Source organism: Halichoerus grypus, chromosome 13 (genome assembly GCF_964656455.1).
Source record: "Halichoerus grypus chromosome 13, mHalGry1.hap1.1, whole genome shotgun sequence".
NCBI lineage: Eukaryota > Metazoa > Chordata > Mammalia > Carnivora > Phocidae > Halichoerus > Halichoerus grypus.
The window spans coordinates 30,567,747-30,591,469 of NC_135724.1; the positions used below are offsets into that span (position 1 = coordinate 30,567,747).

General features: G+C 39.3%; 1 protein-coding gene across 5 annotated transcripts in view; it reads right to left on the reverse strand.

Moving 5' to 3' along the window:
* The window catches only part of LOC118536237 (uncharacterized), a 568,523-nt gene that overhangs the window by 505,181 nt on the left and 39,619 nt on the right, over window positions 1-23,723 (reverse strand). Inside the window, exon 3 of one of the 5 annotated variants that reach the window (XM_078060390.1) lies at window positions 22,873-22,943. The exons of the other annotated variants lie outside the window; for them this stretch is intronic. The gene's annotated coding sequence lies outside the window, so the exon portion shown is untranslated. The remainder of the gene's footprint in view (window positions 1-22,872; window positions 22,944-23,723) is intronic. 5 annotated transcript variants of the gene reach the window in all.

The window sequence follows — 23,723 nt, forward strand, 5'->3', positions numbered from 1 at the left end:
GGCACCTCAGGTAGAACAGGAAGCTGCAAGGGATCATCTTGGTTTCCTGTCACAGATACGTTTAATGTTTATGGCTTCATGTGCTCTTCGGACCATCCCCATTCTGTGGGCAGAAACCCTTGCCCCCTGCTCGGGGTCAAGTTGCCTGTGGTAGGAGACAGGAATCATTCTGCTATTGTTACCATTTTTCATAGGTATTAGTGTCATGATTGGGTGGTTTGCAGGCATTTCAGGTAAAAAGGACACAGAGGTTACAGTGTAAGAAGTGAAGTGCTTCTGTACGTACATGAGTCAAAGTTTAAACATACTTTTCTCATTATCAAAAACACTCCTGCTGACCAGAGGGCAGCATGAATACCTCCTTCCCCTTCACATAACCCCTGATAGGACAGTTCTCTCCTTTGAGGCTGCCCTAGTTCATTTTAAGCAGATTTCAACTACATACAAATATTCCAGATTAGCAGTGATGAGAAGTGGTAAGCAGGAGCAGGAGGAGAAAGGAAACCTACGGATAGATGGATTGTGACATCTCACAGATGATAGCCTCCTGTGCACAGAAAAAAAGGTCAAACCCTTTTTTCAAGTCCTAGAGGATCCCCACAAACTAGCAAACACTCTGGCTAGGTTAGCCTCCCAAATATCACCCCTGCCTCAACCTACACATCCTGACATCCCTTCTCATATTCACTCCCACTGGAATGACTTGGCTTCTTCACTACCTGTCCAGCACATTCTAAGGACATAAGTTCCTTAGAATACCTTATTTCTGCTCACATTAATGTATTCCATTAATAATCCTCCAGGGCTTATATTGTCTGTGTACCTCATGGCCCTTAATACTGTCTTGTACTGTGACTATCTTTTCAAAAGAAAAGCCTTGATTCCTAAAAACCTTGTTAAATACCAAAGTTGTTGAATCCATTATTCATTTTGACTAAGGGCATAGAGAGTTCCATTTACCAGCTGAAGTATGACCACCATAAGATGAATACTTTATTTCACTCTGCAGTTTCCTTTAAAATTATGCAATATTTTATAAGTTTTAATAATGTGAAATGTTTCATATAGAACCATCTACCCCAGTATACCCCCAGTACAACAAAAATCTGGAGAGTAGGAATTGTAAATCCTACCCATGAGTGTTCTCCTCCATCATCTAATACATAGAATTTGACAGTATGTTTACTATCCACTCTTTTAAAAAATGTTGAAACTCTAAATTTCTATTGATGTCACACATGACTAATAATTCTATTAGTGTCACCTGACTTAAATTAGAGTAAAAAGACACATAATGGAAAGTCAGGGTGGCCTAACCTCAGATTTGGGATGCAAGTTTATCTTGGGTTAGGTTTCCAAATGATATTTGTTTAATAAGCATCTGTACAAGTTTTCAAAAGGTGTGAGTTGCATAAAATCAGCCCGAACATGAAAAATAGAAGTTCATGACTATCAGTAATTACTTGAAATGGTAATGCACTAAATTATCCAATCAACAAGACCCATCTATATACTACCTATAAGAGACTCACTTCAGATATAAGGATTCACACACACTTGAAAGGGTGGAAGAAGATATTCCATGCAAAGGGAAACCAAAAGAAAGTAAAGATAGCTATACTTACATCAAATAACACAGACTTTAAAACCAACACTGCAGTAAGACACAAAGGAGAACATTATATAATAATAAAGTGGTCAATCCAATAAGAGAATATAACATTTGTATGTATTTATACAATCAACACAGGCAGACCAGTATAAAATCTAATATTAACAGACCTAAAAGGAGAACTATACAGCAACACAATACAGGACTTCAGTACCCCACTCGCATCAACGGATAAATCATCTAGACAGAAAAAAAATAAAATTTAGAAAAACATCAGCTTTAAACACATTAGACTGCATGGACTTAACAGATATACATAGAACATTCCATCCAAAAGCAACAGAATACATATTCTTCTCAAGCTCACATGAAACACTCTCCAGCAAAGATGTTAGGCCACAAAACAAGTTTTAATAAATTTAGAAAAAGTGAAATCACATCCAGCGTATTTTTCAACCATAATACTAAAGATCATAAAAAACTTAATTCTACACCAACAAATTTGACATACTAAAAGAGATTAATTCCTAGAAACATACAAGCTAACAAGCCCGAAGCATGAATAAATAAGTAAACTAAACTGATTTTACTAGTAAGGAGATTTCATAGGTTATCAAAAAACTTTCAACTAAAGTCCAGAACCAGACAGCTTTGCTGAATTTTGCCAAACATCCAAATTAGAATACCAATCCTTCTCAAACTCTTCCAAAATATAGAAAATGAGTGAACACTTTCAAAGTCATTTCAAAGCCAGAATTACCCTGATATCAAAACCTGAGAAGAATGCCATCAAGGAAAAAAAAAAAATTACAGGCCAATATCCCTGATGAACATAGATACAAAATCCTCAAATACTAGCAAATGAAATTCAACAAAATTAAAAGAATCACACAAGGTGATCAAGTGGGATCTATTCCTGAGGTGCAAGGATGGTTCAATATCCACAAATCAGCATGATACACTACCACAACAAAATGAAGGTAAAAATAACAAAATTCCAATCCATTTATAATAAAAACTCTCAACGAAGTGATTATAAAATAACACCCAACATAATAAAGAACATAAATGACAAGCTCACAACATCAGATTCAACAGTGCAAAGCTGAAAGCTTTTTCTCTAAGATCAGGAACAAGAGAAGGGTGTCTACTCTTACCAATTTTATTCAACATAGTATTAGAAGTACTAGCCAGAGCAATCAGGAAAAAATGAAAGGCACCCAAATTGGAAAGAAATGCTGTAACTATCTGCATATGACGTATTTTATACAGAAAATGTTAAAGACTCCACCAAGCAACTGTTAGAACAAATTCATGAAGTTTCAGGGTATGAAATCAATTTATGAAAATCTCTTGTGTTTCTACACCCTAATAAACTATTAAGAAAGAACTTAAACCGATTTACAGTTTCATTAAAAAAATACTTAGGAATACATTTAAATACAAGGAGGTGGAAAAATCTATACACTGAAAATTAATGGAAGAAACTGAATACAAATAAATGGAAAGATATTCCACATTCACAAGGAATTTTGTTAAAATGTTCATACTAACCAAAGTGAACTACAGATTCGATGCAATCCCTATCAAAATTCCAATGGCATTTTTCACAGAACTGGAACAATCTTAACATTTGTATGGAACTAAGACCCCAAATAGCTAAAGCAATCTTGAGAAAAAAGAACAAAACTGGGGACATCATACTCTGATTTCAAACCAATAACAAAGCTGTATTAATCGAAACAATGTGGTATTAGCATAGAAACAGACACAAGATCAAAAGAACAGAATAGAGCCCAGAAATAAACACACATATATATGGTTAATTAATTTATGACAAAGGAAGCACAAATATGCTATAGGCAAAGGACAGTTCAATAAATGTTGGGAAAACTGAGCTACCATATGCAAAAGAATGAAACTGGACCACTAACTTACACCAAACACAAATATTAGCTCAAAATGGATTAAAGACTTGAATGTTAACCTGAAACCATCACACTCCTAGAAGATATCATATGTACCAGTCCTGGCAATATTTTTGTTTTCATTCTGTGTGTGTTGGTTGTGTTTTGTTTTGTTTTTGGATTTGACACCAAAAAGCAAAGGCAACAAAAGCAAAAATACATGAGAGTACATCAAACTAAAAAGCTGCACAAATGAAACCATGAACAAATGAAAAGGCAACCTATTGAATGGGAAAAAAAAAAATATCTGCAAATCATAGATCTGATTAGGGATTAATATCCAAAATATACAAAGAACTCATACAACTTTTTAGCAAAAATCGATCAATAAATGGGCAGAGATCTGAATAGACATTTTTCCAAAGAAAACACAGAGATGGCCAACAAGTACCTGAAAAAAAGCTCAACATGATTAATCAGGGAAATCCAAATCAAAACCACAAAGAGTGATCACCTCACAGCTGTTGAAATGGCTATTATCCAAAAGACAAGAAATAAGAGTTGGTGAGGATGTGGAGAAACCCTCATGCTGTGTTTTAAGGATAAAGAATACCAAGGGATGGAGGGAAGTCCATGGTAACCTGGGTAGGCAAAAAGTATCAGGAAAGTCCTACTTCTCAAAATATCAGTCCTGTGTACTCCATCACTAGAAGTATCATTTTGACTAATGGGTCCTTTTTAAAAATAAAATTGCTAAAAGGTCAAAGCAATTCACTCATTTTGAGTTAAAGTAACAAATTTTTAAAGTTTTTCTGCTAATGACTAGCAAGGACCACCCATAGTACCCTTTTATTGTTGTATCAGATTTCTATTGCTGCTGTTACACAACCAACCGCAAGCTGGCAACTTCCAACACCCATTTGTTATCTCACAGATATCTCAGAGTATTGCTGCTTTGGGTTTCACAAGATTGAAATCAAGGGGTCCATAGTGGAAGCTCTATGAATGAATCTTCTTCCAAGTTCATTTAGGTTGTAGGCAGAATTCCATGCAATTGTAGGAGTGAGGTCCTGTTTCTTTGCTAGCTGTCAACCAGGAATTGTTCCCAACTTCTAGAAGCTGCTCACATTCCTTGACTTTTGGGACTCTTCCTCATCTTCAAAGTCAGCAACCTTGAGTTGAAGCTCTCTCATGTTCTGAGTCTCTCTGATCTCCCCTTTAATAAATCTCTAGGATTTCCTATGTGCATGCCCTTTGCTGGGAGACTCCTATAATTTCAATGGGCCCACCCAGAAAACCCAGAATAATCTCTTTGTACCTTAAAGTCAGCTGATTCATAATTCCATGTGCTAAGTCCCTTCCCAGCAGTACCTACCTCAGGGCTTAATTAACAAGGGATGGGAATATTGGGTTGTATCTTTGGAATTCTGCCTAACACAATTAAAGAAATTGGGATTAAAGGCCATCTTGTTTTGGGGAAGACCTGTGATATGGTAGGAAAACTTCTGGCAAGTTATCTATGGATGTGACAATAGATCAATTTTATAAAGTTATCAACTACAGGGCGCCTGGGTGGCTCAGTCGTTAAGCGTCTGCCTTCTGCTCAGGTCATGATCCCGGGGTCCTGGGATCGAGCCCCGCATCGGGTTCCCCGCTCCGCGGGAAGCCTGCTTCTCCCTCTCCCACTCCCCCTGCTTGTGCTCCCTCTCTCGCTGTGTCTCTCTCTGGCAAATAAATAAAATCTTAAAAAAAAAAAAAAAAGAAAAAAAAGTTATCAACTACAGTCAGAATGATCCAAAAAAACTTTAGCAACTACTTTGTGTGTTGGTGTTAAACCTCTAAAAATTAAGGTGCCATAAATATTCTATTTCTACTAAATCATTTTCCTATCACAATGATATTTACTTCTAGAATTCCTTGGTTTTATCCTCTTTTTCCAATGTCCTTGGAAACTAGAGAAATTTTTAGTAATGAAAAGAAACTTTCAGAGTCCATTGCATTCAGCCCCTACTATCCCCCTCCTTGAACGAATCCTATTGCCAATATAAAACCGGAATACTTGAACTTAGAAGGAACTATGAGGTCATTTAACACAACCTTCTCCCATCCACACACCGCGACTGGTAACGGAGACACACCCAGACAACCTTGCCAGATGGTCTTCCAGCCTGAGTCTGAGCACTTCACTGAAGAGGAACTTCCTACATCATCAAGTAGCAGTCCCATTGTTGGACAGCTCTAATTAGAAAATTCTTTAGTAACTTCCAACCTTTAGCTTTCAAAACTACATATGACCATTACTAACATGATAATCCTTGAAAAGTTGGATCATGGCTATCTGGTCTTCATGAATCTTACATTTCCTAGGCTCAAAAGCTAAATTTTGCCCCCTATATTCCTCTCCATAAATAGCTACTAAGCTGTACCATCTTCTGTCACAAAGGACATAGAGTTTAAGAAAACAAAAAACAAACAAAAACTTCAGATGTGGTCTACAATAGAGGTTTAGCACAACAAACTCCTAAGTCACCATGCAACAATACTTATGTTCCTTTATATCACAAAAACTTCTTGATCTCTTACTTCTTTTCTGAATTAACATTACCTGGCCATTTTTCTACGTATTAGTCACAATCATCCAAAGGGCTGGTAAATATACACAACTTAATTAAAATATGAAAATAATGAAGACACTTTAAATGAATTTCCCTGATTTCCCTTTAAATTCATTATTGCTAAAGCTGCAATTTCCAACTGAATTATAGAATTTGTAAGTTGCTGAAAGAGAAAAATACAACAAATAATCACACTTTTCTTGGTGAGTTGTCTTCAAACTATTTTCAATTATTGGCTGACTAATTATCTTACTGATTTGGGTTTTTGTGCCTGAGGAGATAGTAATTAAAAGTTGTACAATTTAGGAATGCCTGGGTGGCTCAGTAGTTAAGCATCTGCCTTCAGCTCAGGTCATGATCCCAGGATCCTGGGATCGAGCCCCCTATCAGGCTCCCTGCTCAGCAGGAAGCCTGCTTCTCCCTCTTTCACTCCCCCTGCTTGGGTTCCTTTTCTGTCTCTGTCAAATAAATAAAATCTTAAAAAAAATTTAAAAACAAAAGTTGTACAATTTAAATAGACTAGAAGCTTCACAGAAAAACTGCCTCTTTTATTATTCTTTCTGCCAATCCTTTGTTCATGGGTTTCTATTACAGTTTTTTTTTTTTTGGGTGGGGGGAGGGGGGCCTTTAAGTGAATGAGACATGCACATTTCTCCTTCCAGGAAGACTAAATTATTTTTATCATGAAGGGGTGGAGCAAGATGGCAGAGGAGTAGGAGACCTGGATTTCGTCTGGTCTCAGGAATTCAGCTGGATAGGGATCAAACCATTCTGAACACCTACAAACTCAACAGGAGATCAAAGAAAAGAATAGCAGAGACTCTCTGAACAGAAAAGGGACCACTTTCGGGAAGGTAGGACGTGCGGAGAAGTGAATCCAAGGCGATATTTGGGAGGATAGACGGCGGGCGAGGGGGCCTCCGTCAGCCACTACTGGCAAGTGATAGAGCCACGGAGCACAAAATCGGAACTGTTAGAAGTCGGCTCCGCTGAGGGACGTCGCTCCAGGGGCTAAGCGGGGGGTGGAACTCTCGTGGTGGTGGTCTCAGAAAGACCAGGGGTGCCTGAGTGTGGCACAGCTCCCAGGTATCGGAGCAGGGAAGCCGGCTACAGAGACGGAGCCGAGGGGCGGGCTCTCAGCTCAGGGTTGTCATAAACCGTGATCCGCAGCACAGTCGGGCCACTGCTCCTCCAGCAGGGACCCAAGAAGCGGCAGATCCGGGGAGACTCCCCTTCCTCCCTCTGGAGGAGCGGCGTGGGAGCGCACTGCAGGGATCTGCTGGGTTTGGAGACTCCACAGCAAGTCCTGTGCCAGAGACAGAAACACTCGGTCATAGGCCGGGTGAGCACGGAGTGCGGCCGGAGACCAGGGAGACAGGAGTGATTGACTGCTTTTCTCTGGGGGCTCACTGAGGAGCGAGGCCCTGAGTTCTCGGCTCCTCCGGGCGGAGACTGGGAGGCTGCCATTTTCACTCTCAGCCTCCAAAGCTGTATGGAAAGCTTGCAGGGAACAAAAGTTCCCAAGAGCAAACCCGAGCAGATTAGTTAGCCCAGACCAGGCAAGGGCAGGGCAATTCCACCTCCTGCAGACATTTGGGAACCACGGCAACAGGCCCCTCCCCAAGAAGATCAGCAAGAACAGCCAACCAAGACCAAGTTTACCAATCAATGAGAACGGCAGAACTTCAGAGCTAGGGGAATACTGCACATAGAATCCATGGCTTTTTTACCATGATTCTTTAGTCTTTCAAAGTTAATTTTTTTAACTGTTTTTTTTTTTTTCTTGTTCCCTTTTTCAACCAACATCTTATCAGTCCCTTTTAAAACACATTTTTATTTTTCATTTTTAGAGTCATATTCTATCCCTTCATAGTAGTTACCCTTATTTTTGGCATATGTATATAAGTTGTTCTCTTTAAAATTTTGAGATACAGTTTCTTCTAACAGATCAAAATATACCCTAAATCTCTAGTGTATGCCTTTGTTCTAGTCTCCTGCCTGATCACATTCTCTCCCTTTTTTAAACCTCTTCTTTCTTTTTTCAAACAACTTACCAATTCCTTTTATAAAAATTTTTATAATTTTCATCTTTACAATCATATTCCATCCCTTCGTCGTATCAACCCTTATTTTTGTACATGTGTAAGTTTTCTTTCTTTAAAATTTTGGGAGGCACTTTCTTCTAACAGACCAAAATACACCCAAAATCTAGTGTGTGGCACTAATCTATGCACCAGCCTGATCATATTTGATCACATTCTGTTTTTTTTGTTTTGTTCTGTTTTTATTTATTTTTTTTTCTTTCTTTCTTTCTTTCCCTTTCTTTTCCCCTGGTTTCAGGTCTTTTCTGATTTGTTTAGAGTATATTTTCTGGGGACATTGTTACCCTGTTAGCATTTTGTTCTCTCATTCATCTATTCTCCTCTGGACAAAATGACAAGATGGAAAAAATAACTCAACAAAAAGAACAAGAGGTAGTACCAACTGCCAGGGACCTAATCAATACGGATATTAGTATGATGTCGGACCTAGAGTTCAGAATCATGATTTTAAAGATACTAGCTGGGCTTGAAAAAAGCATGGAAATTAGAGAAATCCTTTCTGGAGAAATAAAAACTAAAATCTAACCAAGTCGAAATCAAAAAGGCTATTAATGAGGTGCAATCAAAAATGGAGGCTCTAACTGCTAGGATAAATGAGGCAGAAGAGGAAATCAGTGATATAGAACACCAAATGATGGAAAATAAAGAAGCTGAGAAAGAGAGAGATAAACAACTACTGGATCACGAGGGCAGAATTCGAGAGATAAGCGATACCATAAGACGAAACAACATTAGAATAACTGGGGTCCCAGAAGAAGAAGAAAGAGAGAGAGGGGCAGAAGGTATATTGGAGAAAATTATAGCAGAGAACTTCCCTAATTTGGGGAAGGAAACAGGCATCAAAATCTAGGAGGCACAGAGAACCCCCCTTAAAATCAATAAAAATAGGTCAACACCGCAACATCTAATCGTAAAACTTACGAGTCTCAGAGTCAAAGAGAAAATCCTGAAAGCAGCTCGGAAGAAGAGATATGTAACCTAAAATGGTAGAAATATATGACTGGAAACAGACCTATCCAGAGACCTGGCAGGCCAGAAAGGACTGGCATGATATATTCAGGGCACTAAATGAGAAAAAATATGCAGCCAAGAATACTATATCCAGCTAGGCTGTCACCGAAAATAGGAGTGATAAAAAGCTTCCAGGACAAACAAACTAAAGGAATTTGCAAACACGAAACCAGCCCTACAAGAAATATTGAAAGGGGTCCTCTAAGCAAAGAGAGAGCCTAAAAGCAACATAGACCAGAAAGGAACACAGACAATATACAGTAACAGTCACCTTACAGGCAATACAATGGCACTAAATTCCTATCTTTCAATAGTTACCCTGAATGTAAATGGGCTAAATGCCTCAATCAAAAGACACAGGCTATCAGATTGGATTAAAAAACAAGACCCATTGATACACTGTCTGCAAGAGACTCATTTTACACCCAAAGACACCCCCAGATTGAAAGTGAGGGGGTGGAAAACCATTTACCATGCTAATGGACACCAAAAGAAAGCTGGGTGGCAATCCTTATATCAGACAAATTAGATTTTATTTTATTTTTTTTAAAGATTTTATTTGAGAGAGAGAGCACGAGGGGAGGAGGGTCAGAGGGAGAAGCAGACTCCCTGCTGAATAGGGAGCCCGATGTGGGACTCAATCCTGGGACTGCAGGATCATGACCTGAGCCGAAGGCAGTCGCTTAACCAACTGAGGCACCCAGGCACCCGACAAATTAGATTTTAAACCAAAGACTGTAATAAGAGATGAGGAAGGACACTATATCCTAAAGGGTCTATCCAACAAGAAGATCTAACAATTGTAAATATCTATGCCCCTAACATGGGAGCAGCGAATTATATAAGCCAATTAATAACAAAAGCAAAGAAACACATTGACAACAATACAGTAATAGTGGGGGACTTTAACACCCCCCTCATAAAATGGACAGATCCTCGAAGCAAAAGATCAAGGAAATAAAGGCTTTAAATGACACACTGGACCAAATGGACTTCACAGACATTCAGAGCATTCCATCCCAAAGCAACAGAATACACATTCTTCTCTAGTGCCCATGGAACATTCTCCAGAATAGATCACATCCTAGGTCACATCAGGTCTCAACCAGTACCAAAAGACTGGGATTATTCTCTGCATATTTTCAGACCACAATGCTTTGAAACTAGAACTCAATCACAAGAGGAAAGTCGGAAAGAACTCAAATACATGGAGGCTAAAGAGCATCCCACTAAAGAATCAATGGGTCAACCAGGAAACTAAAGAAGAATTTAAAAAATTCATGGAAACAAATGAAAATGAAAACACAACTGTTCAAAATCCTTGAGATGCAGCAAAAGCAGTCCTAAGAGGAAAGTATATAGCAATAAAAGCCTTTCTCAAGAAACAAGGTCTCAAATACACAACCTACCCTACACCTAAAGGAGCTAGAGAAAAAACAGCAAATAAAGCCTAAATGCAGCAGGAGAAGAGAAATAATAAAGATCAGAGCAGAAATCAATGAAATAGAAACCAAAAGAACAGTAAAACAGATCAATGAAACTAGGAGCTGGTTCTTTGAAAGAATTAACAAGATTGATAAACCCCTGGCCAGACTTATCAAAAAGAAAAGAGAAATGACCCAAATCAACAAAATCATGAATGAAAGAGGACAGATCACAACCAACACCAAAGAAATACAAACAATTATAAGAACATATTATGAGCAACTATATACCAGCAAATTAGATAATCTGGAAGAAATGGATGCATTCCTAGGCATGTATCAACTACCAAAACTGAACCAGGAAGAAATAGAAAACCTGAACAGACCTATAACCACTAAGGAAATTGAAGCAGTCATCAAAAATCTCCCACCAAAGCCCAGGGCCAGATGGCTTCCCAGGGGAATTCTACCAAATATTTAAAGAAGAATTAATACCTATTCTTCTGAAACTGTTCCAAAAAGTAGAAATGGAAGGAAAACTTCCAAACTCGTTTTATGAGGCCACCATTACCTTGATCCCAAAACCAGACAAAGACCCCATCAAAAAGGAGAATTACAGACCAATATCCTTGATGAACATGGATGCAAAAATTCTCACCAAAATACTAGCCAATAGGATCCAACAGTACATGAAAAGGATTATTCACCACGACCAAGTGGGATTTATCCCTGGGCTGCAAGGTTGGTTCAACATCCACAAATCAATCAACGTGATACAATACATTAACAAAAGAAAGAACAAGAATCATATGATCCTCTCAGTAGATGCAGAAAAGCATTTGACAAAGTACAGCATCTTTCTTGATCAAAACTCTTCAGAGTATAGGCATAGAGGGTACATACCTCAATATCATAAAAGCCATCTATGAAAAACCTACAGCAAATATCATTCTCAATGGGGAAAAACTGAGAGCTTCCCCCCTAAGGTCAGGAACACGGCAGGGATGTCCACTATCACCACTGCTATTCAACATAGTATTGGAAGTCCTAGCCACAGCAATCAGACAACAAAAAGAAATAAAAGGCATCCAAATTGGCAAAGAAGAAGTCAAACTCTCACTCTTTGCAGATGATATGATATTTTATGTGGAAAACCCAAGAGACTCCACCCCAAAACTGCTAGAACTCATACAGGAATTCAGTAAAGTGGCAGGATAGAAAATCAATGCACAGAAATCAGTGGCATTCCTATACACCAACAAGACAGAAGAAAGAGAAATTAAGGAGTCGATCCCATTTACAATTGCACCCAAAACCATAAGATACCTAGGAATAAATCTAACCAAAGAGGCAAAGGATCTGTACTCAGAAAACTATAAAATACTCATGAAAGAAATTGAGGAAGACACAAAGAAATGGAAAAATGTTCCATGCTCATGGATTGGAAGAACAAATACTGTGAAGATGTCAATGCTACCTAGAGCAATCTACACATTTAATGCCATCGCTATCAAAATACCATCCACTTTTTTCAAAGAAATAGAACAAATAATCCTAACATTTGTATGGAACCAGAAAAGACCCCAAATAGCCAGAGCAATGTTGAAAAAGGAAAGCAAAGCTGGCAGCATCACAATTCCGGACTTCCAGCTCTATTACAAAGCTGGCATCATCAAGACAGTATGGTACTGGCACAAAAACAGACACATAGATCAATGGAACAGAATAGAGAGCCCAGAAATGGACCCTCAACTCTATGGTCAACTCATCTTTGACAAAGCAGGAAAGAATGTCCAATGGAAAAAAGACAGTCTCTTCAACAAATGGTGTTGGGAAAATTGGACAGCCACATGCAGAAGAATGAAACTGGACCCTTTCCTTACACCACACACAAAAATAGACTCAACATTGTTGAAAGACCTCAATGTGAGACAGGAGTCCATCAAAATCCTAAAGGAGAACACAGGCAGCAACTTCTTCCTAGAAACATTGCCAAAGGCAAGGGAAGCAAGGGCAAAAATGAACTTTGGGGACCTCGTCAAGATAAAAAGCTTTTGCACAGCAAAAGAAACAGTCAACAAAACCAAGACAACCGACAGAATAGGAGAAGATACTTGCAAATGACATGTCAGACAAAGGGCTAGTATCCAAAATCTATAAAGAACTTATCAAACTCAACACCCAAAGAACAAAGAATCCAATCAAGAAATGGGCAGAAGACATGAACAGACATTTTTCCAAAGAAGACATCCAAACGGCCAACAGACACATGAAAAAGTGCTCAACATCGCTCGGCATCAGGGAAATCCAAATCAAAGCCTCAGTGAGATACCACCTCACACCAGTCAGAATGGCTAAAATTAGCAAGTCAGGAAATGACAGATGTTGGCGGGGATGTGGATAAAGGGGAACCCTCCTACACTGTTGGTGGGAATGCAAGCTGGTGCAGCCACGCTGGAAAACACTCTGGAGGTTCCTTAAAAAGTTGAAAATAGAGCTACCCTATGATCCAGCAATTGCACTACTGGGTATTTACCCCAAAGATACAAACGTAGGGATCCGAAAGGGTATGTGCACCCTGATGTTTATAGTAGCAATGTTCACAATAGCCAAACTATGGACAGAGCCAAGATGTTCATCGACAGATGAATGGATAAAGAAGATGTAGTATATATATACAATGGAATATTATGCAGCCATCAAAGGGAATGAAATCTTGCCATTTGCAACGACATGGATGGAACTGGAGGGTGTTATGCTGAGTGAAATAAGTCAATCAGAGAAAGACATGTATCATATGACCTCACTGATACGAGAAATTCTTAATCTCAGCAAACAATCTGAGGGTTGCTGGAGTGGGGGGGTTGGGAGGGATAGGGTGCCTGGGTGATAGACACTGGGGAGGGTATTCGCTACGGTGAGCGCTGTGAATTGTGCAAGACTGTTGAATCATAGATCCGTACCTCTTAAACAAATAATGCAATATATGTTAAGAAAATAAAAAGAAGATAGCAGGAGGGGAAGAATGAAGGGGGTAAATCGGAGGGGGAGACTAACCATGAGACACAATGGACTCTGAAAAACTGAGGGTTCTAGAGGGGAGGGATTTGGGGGGATGGGTTAGCCTGGTGATGGGTATTAAAGAGGGCACGTTCTGCATGGAGCACTGAGTGTTATGCACAAACAATGAATCATGGAACACTACATCAAAAACTAATGATAGTGTATAGTGATTAACACAATAAAAAATTTTTAAAAAACTAAAAATAAATTATTTTCATCATAGCAAGATACAAGAAGAAGAAAAAAAAGAAAAAAGAAAAAAAAAGATACAAGAAGTCTTGAAAAAAGGCAGGAACATCGTCTTTGCCCCCACTCATCCTGCTCGCCCTAGATCTGGGCTTCCCTTGTCCTATTTTGCACAAAAATTCTGAGCGCTAATCCTACTTCCTATCACACAACTGTCCTCACTGCCAGTCCATACTATTCCCTTTGTTAAGACATCACAGGGAATGATTTGGTAATGTCATTTTTTATGGGACTAAAGCATCTATGAAGTTTCAGTGGATGAATTTTACCAGCTGATGGTGGGGGGAAACTGTTTGGACCTCTTCAGTTTTTGAGATAAAGAGGCACAGCTTTACAATCAGAGATTGGAGTTCTAGTCCTATCCCCATTTGGAGCCTAATTTTCTCATGGAATAATACATAATATCATAGAGAATATAAAAAGAGATCATGTGTATAAAAATCTTGGCATACCTCCTGGCACTTAAATCTCACCGGTATATTCTTTACCATTATTATCAATTGCAAGAGAAATGCTAAATCATGCAGTCTTGGATTAGGATTCACACCTTCCTGCTTCTTTCTCTGCTTATGTAACTAAGTCTAGAATATCTCAGGTGTCTTTAGAAGACATTTTATGCTCTGGATTTTAAGAGGACTGCTTAGTTTGAGAAAGGAAACTGGGGTACTGGGCTATAGTTGCAAAAGCAAGTAGAGAACCAATCAATTCAGATAATCTCCATATACCCTTCAAAGCTCTGAGGACAGTGGCCTAGGCTGCATGGGGGTCAGGGATGAGGGACCACTCCAGTTCCAGAAAGCGGGGTACTGTGCAGAGTACAGGCAGGTCCGTGGCATTGGAATATAGTAACACGGCGGTGTTAAATTAATAAACAAGGAGGCCCCTGGATTCATGTAGCTCTAATGTCCTGACCGCCTTCAGAAGCAAACCAAAATGTAAGTCTGTAAAAGCCTCAAGGTTACAAAGTCAAAATGCTAAGGATGACTGATCACAGACAAGTAGGCTTCAAGTTATATAGCCAATCAATAATTTTCTTACTTTGCTTCCACCTCTTATCTGTAAGTCTCTCCCTAAGCTCCTGTTGGGGGAGCCCTCCTAACCACTTCTGGTTTGGCACTGCTCGTTTGGAATCAATTTTTGCACAAATAAATTCTTAAAATTAACATGCCTTTTTTTTTTCTTTAAGCACAATATAGAGGTAGAAGTCTTTGAAAAACTATAATATCAGTGTGGGGGGGGGAAACTATAGATTGTTTTTCTCTTTCTCCTCTATCCCTTCTGTTTCTCCCTTCACAGAAAAGTCTGGTCTCAGAAATCATGTATTATTGCTTCCTTGGGGCGCCTGGGTGGCTCAGTCATTTAACAACTGACTTTGGTTCAGGTCATGATCTTGGTGCCCTGGGAATCAAGCCAGCATCAGGCTCCCCACTCAGCGGGGAGTCTGCTTCTCCTTTTCCCTCTGCCCCTCCCGCTGCTCATGCACATGCTCTCTCATGAGCTCTCTCAAAATTTTTTTAAATTTTTCTTTCTTAAACCACAGAACACTTAGAAATAACAATGTTTCCCAAATGCAAGATAAAAAATGGTTTGTTTGGTTTTTTTTTTTTTTTTTAAGTTTTTCTTTAAATAATCTCCACACCCAACATGGGGCTAGAACTCATGACCCTGAGGATCAAGAGTTGCATGCCCCTCTGAGATAGCCAGGCGCCCCTCAAGGTAAAGAACAGTTAAAAACAAACAAAGCAGCTCTAATGTCCTAACATTTATACATAAATTTTCAGGTAAGAGATTCTGCTTCCTCATATTATTTTTATTGCTGCAACACTTAGGTTAAAACCATGTGTATGCAAAATTTTTATGAGTAACAAATAAGCTTCCTAGGTGGTTTGACTTTTCCGCATTTCATTAAACAAATTCTCCGGTTGTCTTTCCAATGAGTGTATAGCTGTGTTGCTAATACTGAAAACATTAAATAAAATACTTGCCGGGAATAAAAACGCTATTTCCATTGTTTTCCTTGTCCTAAGTTTATTCTTAATAAAATTGCTCTGGAAACATCCATCTCCCCTCACGTGCCTGAGGGGATGAAGTCTGATACCACAGCTGCCCAAGTACCACATATTCTCCAGCTGGTCTTGGCCCTGCCGTGTGATCTGACGGGAATGGAAACTCTCAGTACAAGTCACCTGGGAATATTGCCTTATGGAGACAGATGGAACAGAGCCTCTTCCACTTTGCAGGATGCAACAGGAGGCTCCCAGGACTCTAGCTGGAGGACATTACAAATTCAATCCAAATTGTCCCCCTTCGTTTTCACTTCCAATGCAGTATCCTGTGGTTCTACTTTGTCCTGTGTCTTTGAGGGCAAAATTCAGCAATCTAAGTCTTTACCAAGTTTAACAATATCATTAGAAATCTAAACAGAGGCAATGGGAGAGAAAACCAGAGGATCTAAAAGCAGGGGGAAATGCAGTAATTCCACACCAGACCTTATAAGACACATCTGCTTTGCGACAGAGAAAGCCTTCTCCAGCTCTGACTAAAATGGGGGACTGAGTTTTCTGCTCCTCTTCCATCCCTGGTACATCATTTCATGTTCTGCTTCCACCTCAGGGCACCTCGTTTTCTCTGGTTGAACAGAACTTTGGTTTTTCTTGGCGCAAATGAAGTGACAAGCCTATTCACACTGGAGTGAAACCATTCCACACCATGCCCTTCACAGGGTGCTCAATTTTACGAGAGAGAGAGGGGAGGGCAGGGGATTTAAGCCAGAAATTAACAATTCCAGAGAGCAACCTGGAGAGGGACTCTGAGCCAGAAGTTTTCCAGGACTTTCAAATCACAGAGGCAACTCTATTCCCACCCCCGAGATCACACAATCTTCATTCCTGTTTTTTATAGTAGGCCCCTGGAGATCTTAGAGTTTATTTCCTCAAATTACAAGTTAAGACCAAACCATCCAACCTTGTTGATCCCTGATATTTTCTTTGTAGTTCTAAAATGCCTAAGCAGTTTCCTGCCTTGGCCAGTCCAAAATGGGGGGTTGGAGTAGAAATGGGTTTTTCTTGCTCAACATGGAACATCCCAAAGAATCCTCTTCCTGAACAGGCTTTCCTATTGTTACTAGAAGTGGAGACAGGATTGCAGATCAGCCAGAACCTTTACTGACCTCTAAGGCATAACCATAAAGCATGTTTCCCTTTTTAATAAAGCCCTAAAATAAACTTTAAAACATTTACTCTCTCTCAAGGTGGTTTCAGGGAGAAAGGCTCTAGGAGGCAAGCCAATTTCATCAGCTGATTTTACTTTAAAAGGAATTGCACACTTCCCCTTAGGCCTGTGAGAAATTATCCAATAAAATGTTTAATGTTTAAAGAAAACCTATGATGCTACAACTGATTCCCAAGTAAAGATACTGCTATACTTATTGAAACTTCCTATCAACCCTCTACTGAAGCCCTCATCAGGAGGCAGGCAAGTAACTGACCTGGAACTTTCTACCTCAGTCCCCCACTGCACTCACGGATTCATTTTATTAATGACTTAAGCCAAAAGCAAAACACCTGAGGGAGCAACCCTGATGTTCCTAAAAACTAAGAACTCCCTTTTTAATAGTCACCCAATTAGAAAAATTGTAAGCATGAAGGAAAAAAGAATCCTGTTCAATACAGAAGGGATGCTACTGATAAAGGTGTAATGAGATACCAGTCATCACAAATGAGCAGGATTAATCAGATCAATCAATAACATGAAAAGCAGCTATCAGACACACATCCTTCTTGCTCCAGCCAAAAGGAGCTGGGCGATTCAAAACAACAGCTTTACTTCTGTCCAGCAGCCCTGTTACTTTTGAAACCATACTCAAGAAAAAAACAAGGAGGAGCACCTGGGTGGCTCAGTCGTTAAGCGTCTGCCTTCGGCTCAGGTCACTATCCCAGGGTCCTGGGATCAAGCCTAACATAGGGCTCCCTGCTCAGCACAGAGGCTGTTCTCCCTCTCCCTCTGCACCCTGCTTGTGCTCTCTGGCTCTCTCTCAAATAAATAAAATCTTAAAAAAAAAAAAAAATTTGGAGAAACAGAAGGTCAGAAACAGACAAGTGACCTCCATATTCCAGGCCAGGAACTGGGGGAAGTTCCAAGTTAAGGATTGATGATGAAGCCAGTAGCGAAGTGAGGACTTACCCCTTGGATTTCATGGTCCAGCATTTAACTCCTTACTTATAGAACAATCTTTCTTTTAAGACTATGATATTTTCAAAACTTTTTTTTCCTTTTCCAAAATTCCTGTAATGCTCAGTGCCCCCCCGAAACATTTTGTGTGTGTTCACAGAAGAAACCTCACATTCCCCTCCATTAAAATGCATATTCTTGGTTAGTTTTGAATTCCTTTCTCTTCCAACTTGGTAATTCCATTGGGCCCATCTAAGTGCTCTGAAGAATATAAGAGAAACAGAAGACATAGTACCCCACCCTGGAGCTTATGACTTAGCTGGAAAGAAACATCAGCAAATTCACAACGAAGGTAAAGTCACTGCTCTCCACAGGCTGCCTAAGGAAATCTGTCACCCTTCCAGGTACACTCAGCTTTTCTCATCCCTGTTTACCTGGCCTCCTGTTTCTCATCTTTCAAAACCCACACCTTTCAAAATGAAGCCAAGCAACATGTGTCTTAAGAAAAATTATCCAAAACTTGGTAATAACAATTGCAAGTCCTTACAATATTATACTAGAGTACTAATGGGTCTTCCCCCAAATTACTCAGTTCTCTATGATAATGTGCCTGTTTTGATGTAGAATTTATTACTGATAAGATCCCAAGCCTTAAGTTACATGTTATTGACTTTTGTCTGTTAGAGGTAAAAATGATTTCTGTCTGACAGAGAAGATAAACCCAAAGTTAGAGCTATATTATTCTGGAATGTTGTCTCCAAATTAGTAACCTTACAACAAAATGCTTTTCCCTTCTAAATATGTAAATATGTACTCCTCAAATACCACTGAACCAGCTTTACTATCCTGAGGGTTTTCCTCATAATTGGGTTGACATGTGTCTCATCTTTGAGTCATGTTTTTTACTTTTGTGAAATGTAAAATGGTAGGGGGATGGCTGGGTGGCTCAGTCGGTTAAGTGGCTGCTTTCGGCTCGGGTCATGATCCCAGGATCCTGGGATCGAGTCCCACATTGGGCTCCTTGCTCGGCAGGGAGCCTGCTTCTCCCTCTCCCTCTGCCTGCTGCTCCCCCCTGCTTGTGCTCTCTCTCACACACACACAAATAGAGAAAATCTTTAAAAAAAAAAAAAATGTAAAATGGTAGATGCAGTCCTATTGGTTATGTTCAATGCTGTGCTATTTATAAAAACTTGAAATAAATCAAGTATCAGTAGGGAATAGGAAAGTAAACAATATACATGTAAAATGGGCAACTAAGTTTATGAAACTGATGGTTATGTCAAGCTAAAAATAATGTTGAAAAAAGCAGCTTTCAATACAGCATACATGGTACAATTCTTTTATAACTGCATAAATGTATGTATATATGTATGGGAAGATTTCTGGAAAAGTGTTCCCTAAGATATTCACAATGATGGCTTCTGAAAGGGTAGATTTCATGTAACTTAATTTTTTATTTAAATTCAATTAACATATACTGTATTATTAGTTTCAGCAGTAGAGTTCAGTGATTCATCAATTAAATACAACACCTAGTGCTCATTACTTCAAGTGCCCTCCTTAATGCCCATCACCCAGTTACCCCATGCCCTCCGCAACCCTCAGTTTGTTCCCTAGAGTTAAGGGGAAAACAGGGAAGCAAATCATGTAACTTTTAAAACCTTGTTTGTATGTCTTCTTTGTAAATTTTTTCCTATAAAGTTATTTCAACCAAAGGGTCATTTCCTAGGTTGGGAAAGGCATAGCTCTATTGAAAACCTGAGTAGAACGGACCCCTCTCTCTTGTGGCCCGCTGGATGTGGGGTATTTCTGGGAGAGCACCTTTAAGACATCAGTGCTCCAACAGGTCTGTCTCCTCCATACTAGACCATCAACCTGTCAGGAGCCACAATGTCCCTATAGTTCATCTGTAGGCCCAACATGTCAAACACGTGTTTGTGGCATAGTCTTTGAGTCCTAGCAAACCACAGCTCAGTTCTCTACTGTTCCAAATCATTTGACTGGGTACTCTCTTGATTTCATGTCCCCCTCTTTAATAGCAATCTCATTAAAATTTAGACACTTGCCTGAAGCGCCAGGGAGTGGCTGAAACCACGGTCTCATCGTCTAGATCCTTCTAGCCCTTCACCTCTGTGCATAGAGTCTCCTCTTCATACACTGATGTTGGTAGGGGCCCCACAATTTAAAATTTTTCAAACAGACTCCAAATGCTGCAGTATGGTGCATGTAGCTGTCCTGCACTCATCAGACCCCAGCTGCTGATCACAGCTGAATTCCACCTGTTAGGCACCCCATGTTAGGTCGACAAGACCACTTTTAATCATTCACTTATGAAATATTTAGTCATCAGCCATATGCCAGGCACTTGACTGGGCTCTGGAAATTTGAGGATGAGCAGGATAAAGCTGGTTCTTCCCATTACTGAGCTTATAGTCCAGTTAGAATAACCCTCATTTTCTAAGTATACCACAGGATCAGAGAACAGACTACTTTTTACTGGTGGGTTTGGCCCCTGGAAGATAGTCAATCCAGGCCTTTCCCAATCTCCATGAGCATTTCATGACACCAGGTTTCTTCCCCCTTCCCCTCAGCTGTCTTACTGATAGGTGAGAACTAATGTGGGAAAACCTGAGTCATTTTTATTAAATTCCAGAGAGCACAGAGGGAAAATCTAATGTGCATTCACTTCATACCCTCTTCTCTTGGGATATTCAGCACCTACTACTAATTCCTTCAGTAAAGTTTAAAAAAAAAAAAGTTCCTCATATATAAAGGCAGAGTTAATGATCCAATGTCCACTCCATAAGAATTTAGCAACCACAGTATGTCAGCCACTGCTCTGAGAGATTCATCTGTATTTGTAGGACATACACTGAGTTAAGACACATCTATAGTGAAACAGCTCCAAGCTCCCTTCCAGGGCTATCTGAGATCAAAAGGCTTCTTGAGAGAGCAGGAGCAAGGAACAGAATTTGTGGCCCATTAAGAGAATAAAGTTAACTAACAATTTGGGATCAAGTCCAACTCATGACTCAGATTTTGTTAGTATCATGCTCTAGCCTATTTATACTGATAATTCAGTGAGCTACAAAACTTAACTATGGATAAAGTAATGCTGACCATCTATTTCCCTATATGGACAACTCAAGACTTCTCCGTAATTTCACAATCATTAAAGCAGAAATCTGTAAGTGATCCTTGACACTTTGCTCCTACCCCAGATCCTGTCACCAAACCTTCTTGATTTTTCTTCTAGACTTATCTCTCTCCATCTCCAAAGCTACCATTCCAGTCCAAGATATCCTCCCCTTATCTCTCACTTGGACCAATCAACTACCAAATAATTCCAAAGAAAACCTTCTTAGGCCCTCCTATCTGCTTTCCTAAATCTACATATGATGTCACCACCTACATAAAATCTTGCAAGGCCTTTTCAAGGTTGTTGGGCAAAGACCACAATCCTTAGCATGGCCTGCAAGATTTTGTGACTGTCTGGCTCCTGCCTCTTTTTTCTCAACCACATCTCACATCTCCCCACCTATAGCCCTATCAAGCTAGGGTTTTTGATCTTGACCTTACAGAACCACGTTCCTGCCCTTCCAAGTCCTTGGATTGAGGAGTTACTATGTATTATTTTCATTCACCATAACCTAATATGGTGTCTGGTGTCTAGAAGGTATTCATAAAATGCTGAATCAGTGAATGGAATATGCCCAATAAACTTTAAATTGACAGACTTAAAGACTATATTGCATTATATTCTTTTCTTTTATACCATAAAGTACATTAAAAAACTTCTGAATGTCCCCTTCAACACTTGAATTTTTGTTTTGTTCTACAAGCACCTTATTCATTACAACAATCTTAGGAAGACCTCTTACACAAGTCAGTATGATACATACACTCATTGCTCAAAGTGAAAGCATTTTGAAGACAGGGCAGTTTTGCTATATTCCAAAAACTGTTTTTGAAATATGTCAATTCATTTAAAAGGTGTAATGAAATATCCACTGACATTAATTGCCAAGTAGTTGAGTTCAGTGAAAATCCTTTTTTAGTCTAAAGAAATAAACAAGTAACCAATCTGGTGATTCCTGTCCCTCTGAATTAAATTGAAAGAATTTTTGACATTAAGTAGGGAAAGACCATAAAGAAGTCCCTCATAAGTAATGGATCATCCTTAAATTGGGCAACAGCAAATGAGAGAATATTAAGTTTCTAGTCCTTTTCCCCTACTTGGACAGGCCAGGCAACCAAGAAGGTAAGGAGTCTAGAAACCTCATTGTTTTAGAGAAGTTAAAATTAGTATAAGTGAAATTGGTGAAAACAAGATTTATGTCACATGGGATAGCCTCTTTCAAATATCTCAACTCCCCTAACCTCATGGGATAGCCTCTTTCAAATATCTCAGCCTCTTTCAAATATCTCAACCTTATGTGGAAATGCACATAAGGATAGCCCAGTAACTGCAGGAGCTTTTATTAATGAGACTAAGCCTTTGTTTCTCACTGTAGTATGCAAAAATCTTTTGGATGAGGGGGTGAAAAACACTAGTTTTGTTGACAAGTTACTGAAAGTGTTTAACAAGGAAGCAACCTGTTATTTTCATGAAAAAAAAAAAAAAAAAAAAAAAAACAGAATTAGTTCCTTTTCTTGCCAGCAGCTTGCCTTCTTCAATTTCAGGGAAATAACTATATCATGATCCAAAAATGGGATACTTACCCATGTCATCAGTGAACCAAAAGAAATCATAGTCTGCTGTTGTTAGGGGATATTGAGATGCTGGTAATCACCTTGGGAATAGAAAGAGTTAAAGACTAGGTCATCAGATAGAGTGAAATCTCAGCACAGAGGCATTTAATGTCTAATTTAACCATGCATGTTTGCAAACAAAAGAAAAAACAAAAAACAAGAGAACAGTTCAAATAGTGTGGGCCATCCACCCAGCTATTCCTCTGTATGAACATATGCCTCAGAGTGTGCCTGAGGTGAGAGCCATCAATCTGCTGCTCCTCAGTCTGGTCTTAGCTCCCGTAAGTTCTCATGACTGAGTCTCTTATCACTTGGGTGAAAGTCTAGGGAGAAGAGAACATCTTTTATAATACAGCGCAAAACACAAGGTGACCACTTCATATAGAACTCAACCTAAGAAACAGACACATGCTTCAATGCTCAAGACAGTGTTGTTCTATTTAGCAAGAAATGGAGTGCCTGCCTCCAATATGGCAACTTCCCACAGCGCCTCTAAAATATACTACTCCCATTCACATGACTGACCTAGGTTTGTTGTCAAGTTTTCCGTCCTATCAACTATTTGGTAGGTTGCTGTCACCATGAATGTCCCATAAAAGAAATGCACTTACTCATTTGGGGTCTATACAGTAGGAGTTTAGAAAAAGGGGGATCGAAGTAACAATCGTTATTATCCTAGTTTTGTCTTAGACTTATACCTTGGAGTTATTTGCTTCTACTGGGCTTTTCTCTTGTTTAAATCTCTCTCCTGTACTTGTCTCTCATGGTCATTATGTTCATCAAGATTTTAACAATGAAGATATTAGAGCATAAATACTACA